General features: G+C 43.6%; 1 protein-coding gene across 9 annotated transcripts in view; it reads left to right on the forward strand.

The window, feature by feature from the left end:
• The first annotated feature begins 5,108 nt into the window (after positions 1–5,108).
• Positions 5,109–12,588, forward strand: part of TUNAR (TCL1 upstream neural differentiation-associated RNA) — a 171,444-nt gene continuing 163,964 nt past the window's right edge. For 8 of the 9 annotated variants that reach the window (XM_063332745.1, XM_063332751.1, XM_063332750.1 and 5 more), the window contains exon 1: positions 5,111–5,549. The gene's annotated coding sequence lies outside the window, so the exon portion shown is untranslated. Of the gene's footprint in view, positions 5,550–12,588 lie in introns of all 9 variants that reach the window. The other variant, XM_063332752.1, reaches the window with a different exon arrangement.

Genomic DNA, 12,588 nt, shown 5'->3' on the forward strand with positions numbered 1-12,588 from the left:
TCCAATAGTTCCTCTTTATTTTAAATGACTGATGGCACTTTTGATTTGAAACTCGGAATGTTTTCCACTGCATAGGATAGAAAATGTGTTTTAGAGAAAGGAAAAATTATCAATGGTCAGGGGGAGCCAGGACTGGAACTTGTAGACGAGAGATTTGATGCAAGTTCCAGTTCTAAATCTCTCCTGTCCAGTAGAGAAACTAGACTGGTACATTCTTTACAGAATTTGCCAACCTGCTTACAGAAAGCTTACTGTATAGTTTTAATGCAATCAGTATCACCAGGGTTAAATGCAGTGAGTACATGCTGTACGTATTCACTGTTCGTGACAGCTGCCAGTACCAGGAGAGGTGACTGAATGGCCACTGAGTGCGAGTCAGTTACACTCGGGGGCAGTCACTTGTGACCGTTGGGCATGGAGATACGAGTGCAAGATTTTTTTGTTCATATACCACATCACATTCATGAAATGCAAAGCTTTGGGTATGGGCCAAGGTTAGTTCTGAGCATTTCAATGTTACCTCTCTGAACTCCGATTAAACAAACTTTCTTACGGCTAATCTTTTCCTGAGTAGTTTTTGCCGTTCAGAATGTAAAACAACGTTTAGAAATGTCTTTGTTAATTTGTGTCAAAAGACCTATTGAAATGGATGTACACAGTAAATAAAGAATAAGGTAACCTGAAGACAATTGAATTATTTTCTGCTTCAATGGTTAACTCTTAGTCTGGATACTAAATAAATCTATTAAAAAACCAAAACCCCAGAGCTGCTGTTCCATAGAGCTCTCTTCTTTATTCTTCTGCAAAAGTTTAACATTTCTCAGTAGTATCTGCTAGTAGTTTAACATAAATGTAACCTCAGCATTGTCAGCTCTTCTTTCTCCAAGCAGCAACATTTTTCTTCCAGCATGAGTTCCTGCTTTTGCCAAAACTATGAATACTTTTTCTACTTTCTCTACCTCGTTCCTCTTAGACTTTTTAGGTTTTTAATTGGTTAAAATTTTGTATAACATGTATATCAATGTGGTTATATCAGTCCTTTGCCTGATCGAAATGTGTTGTGACTGAGCAGGTAAAAACAGCAATACCATAAAGCCTGTGTGACAAAGCCACAAAAATGGGGATATAAAATATGACCTCTGCCTGAATTCCGTTATGAACCATATCTCCAGGCTTTGTGTGCACAAGCAGTTGTTTTACATATTACATGTTTTAAAAGATGGGCAGTATTCATCAGTCTGCTTGTCAGCTTTTGCTGTCCCTCAAACTAGAGGCAGAAGGGAGCACATGCCTCCAATCCAAAAGGGATATTGCAGCAAATGAGCGGATTTTTTGGAGAAAAAAATCATGCCTCTCATTGATGAGAGATTTGCCCCTGTTTTTCTAGTGCTCTTTGGCAATGAGAGAAGGCAACTGACAGTATTGGAGTCTGGGGTGACAATCGGTGATATGCTGAGTGAATACTGGGGGACTGGAAAGATCAGTGAGGGGTCCCTGGTCAGGAGGATGCAAAGGGTGACTTTTTTCCCCCCAGAAGGAGCAGCTTGTCACAGGAGATGAGGGGAAAGATGGGGGGGGGGAAAAACACTGGCACTGCTTGTGCTTCCCTGATGACTCTGTAATAAAAGAGAGACTGAAAAGGTAATATTGCTCAGGAACGGGGCTTGGGAAGGCTGGCTGAAGTTGCTGAGAAGGACAGCCAACAGCAAAGACTGGGAGCTGCCCTTGCCATCTTTGGTGATGAAAGAAGCAAAGCCGCCTGGTTTGGAGTTTGGCCTGCTGGGTAAGAACAAGGCAGCATTGCCATTCTTTAGCTCAAGGCTGGTTGAATGGAGCTGCCAGATCCAAAATACCACTTATTCCAGCTCCTGCTATTTGAGGTTTTAGTGCGTTGTACCAGGCAGGCGCCCTCGCTGGCTGCTCCTCCAGTGAGGTGCTTCTGGGCTCATTTTGGCTGTATTTCACTGCTGAGGGCTTGTGATGAGGTGAATGCATGTAAACTACTATCTATGATTGTTATTCTATTATTATAGGGTTGTAGTATGAATGTTTGCCAAGCTGGAAACCATTATTGTAATTATTTACATTTTGTTCTGAGGATGCCCGTAGTGCTGCTGCTGTGGCAAAAGGCTGAGCTGAGTGGACCAACCTATTCACCAGATCATAAATCAAGCTAATCCTTTGCATCTTCTAACACTTCTCACCTCTGACATACTGAGCAAGGTCATTTGATTTAAGCAAATGAGCTTGTTTGTATTCCAAAACCCATCTGGTGTCCTAAACCCTCACTGAAGAGGAGGGAGGGTTTCTTTGCTCTCTTGAACTGCTGGTGGCCGGAGCAGGAGGAAGCAGGTTACAAACACTTGTTACTGTGCTGCTAGTTTTGAGTTGAGAGATTTCAAATCGCTTAAACCAAAAGTGGTTTCCCTGAGAAAACGAGCTGTTAACAGCTCAACAGGACATCGGAATGGGTCATAAGGTGTGTTTCTCAGCTCTAATGATCTTTTCCTTGCCTTAATTTTGCTAGCAAATGTTTGGATATGGTCAATATTCTCCGTTGCTTGTCTACTCTGAAAAAAAGAAGTTTATGCAGTTTAAATGCCCTGAAATATCTGAAGTGCCTTTATTTGGGTCTGACGATACAGAGGCCGATTTTCATGTTCTGAGTGAGCCCTGCGATTCTCTTAAGAAGCCAGCTAGAAATCTTTGGCAGGGTTTTTTCCAGGAGTCTGTCGATGCTGACACAGTGTGTAGGAAACAATCAAGGGTGGGAAGGTGAAATGGAAGAATCGTACGGAGGAAAACCTCTCCTCAGCTGGCACCAAGGATCCCCCCGAGGCCCTGGCAGGGCCTGCACCCAGCAGGGCAACACCGAGGACCGGCCTTAGCGGCCAGATCTTCTTACATGGGGGTTTTCAGCATCCGAATGACAGGATTGTGTAAGAAAAAAAAAAAAAAACCACCCTTGTAAGTTTACAAGATACGTGTTACCTGTTAAAGAGTCTCTGTGGGCAAAGGCAGGAAGACAGTGAGGAAAGGTAAGGAGACTTTGAAGGTTTTGGATGGTTTACTGTGGTGGGTCCATCTTGCTTTTTGTCTGAAAGGGTTGAGATGAAAACTCCGCTCTGGAAGAAGCTGTTTGTTGTTTGGTTTTTGGCTTTATTATTGGGCTGCTGTGTGTTTCTTTGAATAGTTCTGTCTCGCAGCACTGCTGCCCCTCACGTGGCCTCACCATGGCTACAGAAACCCCTGACTGATTTAATTGCTTGAGGCCTATCCCGACATGGCTTTTAGGGAAAAACAGGTTTTAACTACGCAGAAAATAGGACTGAAGTTACTGAGATTCTGATTTATAAACATCCCCCTTTCATCCAGCTTCTTGCACGTGCCTTGTTTCCCTGGAAGTAAGGGAGTAGGCCAGGAGCAAAGGGGGGTTTAGTTAGAAAAACTAAATTGTACTGTGTAAAAATTCGTGGTGTGGTGGAGAGGAACGTGCAGTGCTGTTTATAACGAGCAAGCATTTGTCATTTCATCGCCATTTCAGAGATTGTTTCTTATTTATCAGACAGCAGAAAAGTTTGTAGGACAGCAGGCTGCTGGCTTGCGCTCCCCTCTCAACAAGAAAGAAAACCTTTCAAGGGTGACTTTTATTCTCAAATTATTTTAATGTATTAAGACCTTTTGAATCAGAGTAAATAAACACACTCAACTTGTTAAAGATGGAAGGAGGCACTAGAAACTCTTCTCTAGCTGTTGAAATACGTGCTGTAATTTCCATTGTGTGCCTTAAGTATGTGCAGGTGGTGGTGGTTTTCAAGGACCTAAGAAGAATCCAAGGACCAAGTTCAATATTAATTTTGAAACAACTTTTCTAATTGAAGAAGTTAATTCTAACAAACAACAGAGGGAGAATAACTTTTTTTTTTAAAAGTTGTTGCACCTGTTCTACATAAATAGATATGAGAGCGCTCCTACACACTCTGAGATGCTGGCATGTCGTTTTTGTAGTTGTATATCGTCCCTTCTAATGTAAATCTTGCACAGGGGGGTTATTTAGCATCTTTTAAAGATGAGCTTCTGTAAAACTTCACTTGGCATTTAACAGTGAATTGAGTCAAAAGGGGCTTTGGGGGAATGTTGAATTAGAAAAGAAACATTGAATTACACTTTTTTTGCTTGTTATATTAGCACATTTTTCAAAGCCTGAAGGATTTTACGTACAATTTAGCCTCAAAACAGTGAAGGAGGGCACTTGAATCTTTGTTTTGCAGACTAATATAAACTGAAATGCAGAGAAGTTTATTTGCTACTTGTCCTACAACAGCTATAGAGAGAATAAAGTTTTGGAGCCTTTAGTCTTAAACCGATGATCTGGTGAGTGAAAAACACATGCTTTTATAGGACTAGCTCAATAAGGATTTTAGAGCTTTCAAATGCATGCTACAATGAGTATCTTTGAAATACCACTTGTCAGACAAGACTTCCCTGTTGAATGGTAATACTAAGAAACCTAGAATTTCTGTTCTTATCCAAAATTTCACTTGTCTAAAATCTAAACAGGTCTCAAAGTAGATTTAGGTGTTTGGGGCGTTGTTTTGATTTGTTGTGTGTGTTGTGTTTTTTTTTTTTGTTTGCTTGCTTTTCTTAAAGAAAATGTAGGTATTCTCTAAGAAGCAGGGCTTTTTGATTACTTCAAAGAGGATGTGGTCCATGAAGACTGCACACATATTCAAAGCTTCACAGCTTGGAAGAGATTAGTTTTACGGCTGGTATTCAAGAATGTCTGGTACTGCTGATTTTAAAAATATGCAGAATCTAGGACGTGCTTTCCTTCAGTATTTACTGTATTTGCTCGTCTGTCTGTGATGCTCCGTCAGGGAGAAGCGGTAACGTGTGAAAGGAAAAAGGTGCAAGAAGACTGATAGCGCCTGAAAGGGGGAAAAAAGCAAATAAAAACAAATAAACTAAAAATTTCAGGTGGCTCCAGAGGCAGGCTGCGGGGGGGTCCCTCTCCCTGGGGAGATGCTCTCAGGGTGAGCCGTCGGCAGCCGTGGCCGAAGCCACCCAGGAGATGGTGCTGTTGAACCGGCGAAGCAGCGCAGCCCTGACCCAGAAGCATCTCTCAATGCGGTCCTCCCTGTTTTCCATCTGTGTTGCATGTAATTCTTTGGGGGTCCTGGTTTTCTTTTGGGAGAAGAGGGTGTCAGTGTTGAACCCGGAGCCCCTCCCGGTCTGGTATGTAATGCCGTTCCCAGACAGACATCCCTACGCCCTCGATGGAGATGACGCCAGAGCCTGAAGGCGATGTTTTCCCCTTGGACTGGGTGGCTGGCGAGATGGTAACGCCGAGGCGGGGAGCAGCTCCACAGCTCATCGCCCTCATCCGAGCAACCGCCTGAGACGTACCGTGCCAATTCCAAGCCTTTGCTGGGTGTCCGCTGCCTTGCTGCCAGCGGTGGGGGGCAGCCCGGGGGCTCCTCGGGGACCCACCGGCTTCCCTCCGCCATCCTCCAAGGCGGCCTGTCCCCACGTACACGTGTCTGGGAAAGGTAAGCGTAAGGGCGGCGACTCGAGCGGGGCCGAGCGTGGGGCATGATGCCATTTTGCCATGGGTTGGGGGATGTGGGGAGTGGAGGTGCTGCAGCGCCCAGTGGGGTGGGTGTGCAACTCTGAGGCACCCTCACCCCATGTCTCGGGGTACCAGGTACCTGTCTCCTTCCCGCACCATCGGGCCACAGCCAGTGTGATCATCTGCAGCTGGGTCAGGAGGGGAAAATTTGAGGTGGCAAAGGGGAATTTGGGTTTCTTTCAGTCCAGGGCATCTCATCAGAGCAAGAGGTCAGATGGTTGTGGTGACGTTTTTCTGTTGGTTTGCTATTTTGTTAGCATCCTCTGGTTGGGTTCAGAGGCTTCAAATTTGGCCAGGAAAGAACAGCAGGAGCTGGATCAGGTCACCGGATGCCCTGGCAGTGGCCACAGCAGCACAACGACTGGGTATTTCCAGAATATTTAATGGAAAAGTTGTTCAGTAAAGGCCTTTTCCCCAGTTGCAGGAGGGCTTACATCTCTGAGTGTTTCTGCATGCGTAACCAGTGACCAGGGTTTTGTATGTGACATAAATCAGCAGCTTGAATTCCCCAGTCTTCTACATGAGCTGTTTTCTATCTGAATGAGTATTATACCGAAAAGAGGTCTTTTCATGTTCAGGCACAGAGGCAGACAGCGAGCCTACTGCAGGTGTTGGGATGGTTTACAAGGCCTCACTCGGTGCAGCCGCTGTTCTGCTACAAAGTTGTTTTGAGTCATTGCACCCAGCTCCCTGTGGTCCAAGTGAGCGTGGCCACTGGTGGCACAGCGTTTGTTGAAGATAGACCCATCTGTGGGGAGGGTGGCCAAGCCGCACGTGGTATGGACCCACCCGAGAAGGCCAGTAAAGGATTTGAGGATTATGTCTGTTGTGCTGCATCTTATCTTCCTCTCTTCCTACACCATTAACAGCAATTCAGTGCTCAGCCTTGCCAGGGCTTGTGGCAGGCCGAGCAGTAACAATTCTTGTTGGCTTTTGCGTGGTCAAAGGTAGTCTGACTTTTTACATTTTGGTTTTTTTGCTAACAATAAATTACTTAAAGCTCATCTGATGCATGAGAAACCATTTGGCAGCATGTGAGGAGGCAGCTGGGTAGGGATGGGGTTGAGAAACTCTTGTCGGGCGGTAATTAGGTGTGTCAACAGCAGGAAACCAGAAGAAAATACTGAAGAAGCTTCTAACAAGTTAGGAAGTCACCCAAAGCAAGCCTGTTCAAATACCTTGGCTTTTCACGTGGACTTGAGATACAGTTCAGCTTGCCCTGATGAAGAACTTCCAAGTTTTAGGGCTGGGACTGGATGTTGCCCAAGTCCAGGCCTCAGGAGTGAGTGCTGTGAACGGGAGATAGTTCGGGGCTCAGGCCGCTACTTCAGCTCCATCAATGTGGTCCTGCACATCTCTCCATCTCAGAAAGACAAGCTCTTCCTATGTACCAAAGGCGAGTCTCAGCAGGTACCAGACACTAAGTTACATATTTTGTTTTAGAGACTATTTTGCACTGAACTCTTGGATAAAAGAAAGTGCTAAGGATCAGCACAACGACTCAAACCTAGGAGACCTCTCTCCTCTGAGACCCCAAACCGCTGAGCTATAGTGTCAGGCTTCCTTTCAGCCCAGAAGCTTTGTGGTTCTTTCTGAGCCAGGAACCCTGCCCCAACAAGTGGGAGAGCCTATATTCTTTTCTCTCCTGGCGCCTGGTGACCTGCCTGGTGGCCAAATGCTTCATTTGAGATGGGCAATGCTGGCTTGACCTCCCTTGTATGCAGCCTTTCCATGTCCAGAAGCAAGTACTATAATAACTATGCTGTTGCAGAAAAGCAGCTTCCACCATGAGGTTGTTACTGGTATGGATTACACACTCCAGCTTTTCCAGCTACTGCCTTGTTTCTGCCTTTGGCAACTCTAAAACAGGGGGTAGGTGCCTTTTTTTTTTTTTTTTTTTTTCAGCGTGGGACAGAGCCATAGGTAGGTATGGAATTTCAGATCAGAATTTGCCCTTTTTTAGGTGCCTAAATCCTTATATCCTGTTTTTTCGTTCATAATCTTAAGCAATATGCAGGAAGGAATTCAAGACAAGATTGTATCTGAAGCTGCTAACAGACATATTAATGTGATACGGTCCAGTAACTTAGTGGGAAAGAAAGTACAGAAAAGTGACTGAAATTTGAACTTCAGGACATCTGTGATTTGGTCGCGTTGAGAGGTTTAGTCAAGAAAGCTCCTGAGGGAAGAGTACAGGAAGAAAAATCCTCATAGATGCCATGAATTCCACTTAAGAACAGTAATAGAGTCTGGAGGGCATGTATGTTGCTAATAAAAATAAGAGTAAATAACTGAATGGCAGGGTTGGAGAGCTTTTTTTGAGTCAAATGGGAATCTTTCCAAATTTGAAAATCTAACCTTAGCTTACCAATACATTGGTGCATTAATTTGTGTAAAGACTAGATGAAAAGGAAATTAAGAGGAAATACAGTGGGCTGCAAACAGCTAAAGATATAAAATAAGAATGCTTCATGTTTATCAGTCAGAAGAGTACAAATAATTAATTGGTAGTTCAGAAACTGGATCGCTGAAGATTAAAGGCAGAAATTAAAGAAGATAAAGACATTGCTGAGAATCTAAATTATTTCTTTGCATCACTCTTCAGCACAGAGAATATCAGAGCAATACCTACTGGGACTTGCTCTTTTCTGGTAATCAAGATGTGTCAGAAGAAGAGCTGGAACAAATCGATAATTTAAAAAGCAGCAAATCATCAGCTCCAGATGGTACATTGAAAAGTTCTGAAGGAGCTTAGTGTGAAATAGCTGATCTGCAGCAAAAATATGCCTTCCGTAATTAAAAACAGCTATTTCATTGGAGAAGTGGAGGGTAACAATTGTACCCAAAGTTAAAAACAGGATTGAGATAATTTGAGGAAGCACACACTCTCTTTACCCAGATGCACATTTCTGTTTATTAACTGGTTGAAAACAGAATGTGAAGTAGGAAAGCAAATTAAACAAAGAAAAAAAAAAAAAGTGGTGTCATGATAGGATCTAAAGAGCAAGATTTCTGCAAAGAAAAATCATGCCTCATCATTAATCTGTTATAACTCCAACTGGGCCAGTCTTGTCATTGACAAAGAAGCAGCAACCACTCTAATTTAGGTAAACCTCAAAGGATCTTTAGCCAATGTAGGATCAAAGAGAGGGGAATTTGCTGCGTATCTTTTGGTTGATGTGACCGTGCCAGGCTGCGTGTCCAAGAAGCCCCGACCATCCTTGGCATCTCCATGCTGCATCAGTCCCATGGCTTGTTCCTGCTCTGTGATGGTGTTATCCCACCTACATGACACCAAGCCCTGCTTTCAGCTGCCCTTGGAGGTGAGAAACCGAGAAAGGGAATGAGTGATCCGTTTCCAGCCTCTGAGAGAGGTTAGGTGGAGGTTGTTTCTGTGTGTCTTTTAGCTTTACAAGTCTGAAAAGATGAATATTTTTGAAAAAGCTGACATGCTGCTTTTGAATCTTAAATCCTACAGAGGATGTAAAGGCCATTCTGGGGAACTGCAGGAGGGCAGAAACTACGAGTTGAGAAGCATCAGTGGCAGCTGTGGTGGGGAGCTCTTCCTGCAGGTAGCACCAAGAGAGCAGCTTTGTGGTGGATGTACATGTGGGGCAAGAAAAATATTGACAAAAAAGTTAACGCCCAGGGGCTGGCTGGCTGAATCCTCTTTATCATTGTCAGTGTCATTCACCAGAAGAATGTATAATACCATTTTAAAAAAAAAAAAAATAAATCTTGAATTAGCTATCTAACAGGAGGAATTTGGTACTAGGGAAATAGGGAAAAAAAAAAACATGGCAAAGAATCTAACTTCAGCAGATGAAAGAAGAGGGAATGTACTATTCTTCCCCCTCCCCCTGCCAATGCCATGCATGAATTAATTAGATAACGTTTCAACGTCAACATCGTTTAACAACACCCCTGTATGTTTATAGTGAACACTTTGGATTAGCTGAGAAGGAAATGTCATCATAATCCATACCTTTACCCTTAACAATGTGGGGTTTTTTCTATCTTTATTTTATGCAAATTGGGATTATTTGTGGCCTCCTCATTGTTGTTCTTTGTTCCCACGTGCTGCTTCAAAGGTACCCACCTGCTTCCATGCTGCCAGCAAAGGCTGACAAACTGCTCATGTTAACTGGAAAAAAAAATCTCAGATTCTGTGGAACAGTTTAAAAAAACAAAACAAAAAAACCCACAACCAAATCAAAAAACTTTTAACAAATATTTCCCGCCCAGACCCATTGTTAGTAGAAAAATCCCATACCCAAAACTACTCTGGGCTGGATAACACAATAAGATGTTGGTGATGGTTGCCTAGAGCGATTCTCAAAATCACTTTACTCATCATTAAGCAGTTTTCATCAACTTCTACCGGTGGTTCTTTGCTCTTTTAGACAGACAACAGAACTACTACCTCCACTTCTCCTTTATCCTTTGTTTTTTGCCTGCAAGGCCTTTTCCTCCATTTCTTCTGATCTCTGTTTCTGTGCATTTTTTCCTTATTCCTAGGATCTCCCCTTCCTTGCCTCCCTTCTCCCAGGTGTGTGATGCTGCTGTTGCTCATCTTCCTCTAGACCTGCCTCCTCAGAGCATTATCAGCTCACAGCCGTACTGACTCTGGTGCCCAGCCAGAGTCATTTATGCCAGCAAAGCTAATTAGAAGGCATAGGATGCTATCCCCCACTCTTGAGATCTGTACATCTCAACATTGTGGTGTGCTCTGCTGACTAGGAAATACTGATTTATAGCAACATTAAATGACACAAACTAAAAAAAAATAATTTACAGGCTTCCAGAATAACCCTGCTGGTTTCCTCTCTGCTCTGTTGTGTGCAACTATGTTCATGTCAGTAAGCTCCAGTATACAGCACTTCTAGCGTTTCACTGGTTATTTGGTAGGGAACAGCATCAGCCGCAAGATGCCTGGAGAAGCACTATATTTATGGGTGATAAACTAGACTGTAGATTTTTGAAAGGCTGTGTTTCACCTTTTCCTTTGAATTTTCTATGCAGTCTCAGAAGGGAGGAAAGGATGGTGCAGAGGTGTCCAGGATGCTTTTAAATTAGCTAATTTAGTTGAAAAGTCAGTTTAGCCATGGCAGCATGGAGCAGGGCAGCATGGAGCAGAGCAGCATGGCTGATCCACTCAGCTCCCCAACAGTACTGAGGGTCCCACTGCTCAGTTTTTTCAGTGCTCTTTTCTAAAAGAAAAGTCTTCCCTCTCTAATGCTATGGGATACTGTGGCTCATGTTGTCACACAGTAATTCAGCTGCTTGACGTGACAATTTGATGGTATGCAGACTTGTGGACTTTTCCAGATGTAAGATCCATAGTAGAGTTGAATCGCTAACACTTTGGGATCAGAAGGTTTGGGTCCTTCCTTGCCATTTATGAAAACATCCATAACTGTCAAAATTCAGAAGAACTAAGACCCTACAAAAAATTTTAACAACTTGTACATCAATGCCATCATCAAATGTTCTTTAGAGCTGGTTTCCATGTCTGAATCTCAGACCAACATGCAGTGATCTTGTAACTTCTACATCAGCAGAAGAGCAGACAGACCAGACATCTCTGCATAGAATGGTTTGGGTTGGAAGGGACCTTAAAGATCATCTAGTTCCAACCCCCCTGCTATGGGCAGGGACACCTCCCACTAGGTGAGCATCCAGCCTGTCCTTGAACACTTCAGGGATGGAGCTTCTCTGGGCAACCTGTTACAGCCTCACCACCCTCAAAGTGAAAAATTTCTTCCTGATATCTAATCTAAATCTACCTCTTTCAATTTGAAGCCATTACCCCCCATCCTATCACTACATGCCCTTGTAAAAAGTCCCTCTCCAGCTTTCTTGTAGGCCCCCTTTAGGTACTGGAAGGGGATATACCATCTTCCCAGAGCCTTTTCTTCTCCAGGCTGAAGAATGCCAACTCTCTCAGTCTGTATTCATAGGAGAGGTGCTCCAGCCCTCTGATCATCTTTGTGTCCCTCCTCTGGACCTGCTTCAACAGGTCTATGTCCTTCATATGTTGGGGGCTCCAGAGCTGAACACAGTACTCCAGTTGGGTCTCACCAGAGCGGAGTAGAGGGACAGAATCACCTCCCTCGACCTGCTGGACATGCTTCTTTTGATGCAGGCTTTCTGGGCTGTGATCGCATGTTGTCGGCTCATGTTGAGCTTCTCATCCATCAACACTCCACTTCCCATACCCAAAACTACTTTGGGCTGCATAACACAATAAGATGTTGGTGATGGTTGCCTAGAGCGATTCTCAAAACCACTTTATTCATCGTTAAGACAAAGAAAATTTTCCTCCTCAGTAGCAGAACTGGAGCTTTTCTCAGGAGCAGGAAATATAGATTATAGGCGCAGTCTTGGGGAAGAGCTTTGTGTTAATTATCAATAACATCTTGTGAACTCTTCTAAGATGTCCAAGTTCTGAAAGTTTGGCTTGGCTCCAAAAATAGAGATATGTTTTCTGATCATCCTGCCAGAATAAGGCAGATGATTGTAACTATGCAGTTTGTGTTTGTTTTTTTTTTTCTTCATGGCTTAAGGTAGGGTCTTTAAGTTGGTGGACAAGTTGTTTTTCATTTTTCACCTCCAAAAGAACTGGAGCGGGAGAGTGAAACTTCAGATCCTGTGTCTAGGAGAAATTGCTATATAGTTTTCTACTTGGAGAAGCCAAAGTTAACAGAAAATTAAAGCAAATTTTTCTCACAAGAGGTGTATTATTTTGCCTGATCAGTTATTGTGAGTTCGTTTTCCAGAACGGCTGAGTTCAGCTGGAACTTTTGGTGCTTGGTTGCTTTGAAAATCACGCCCAGGGTTTCCAAGTCCAGGCAAAGGGCGGTGATGGTTTATGTAGTAATTCTGTCACTGAGGATGAAATAGAGGGTCTCCCTTTCAGAGGGGCCCTCTTACTTCAAGGACTTCAGGGATTATAAGTA

The sequence above is a fragment of the Chroicocephalus ridibundus genome, chromosome 4 (assembly GCF_963924245.1).
Source record: "Chroicocephalus ridibundus chromosome 4, bChrRid1.1, whole genome shotgun sequence".
Taxonomy (NCBI): domain Eukaryota; kingdom Metazoa; phylum Chordata; class Aves; order Charadriiformes; family Laridae; genus Chroicocephalus; species Chroicocephalus ridibundus.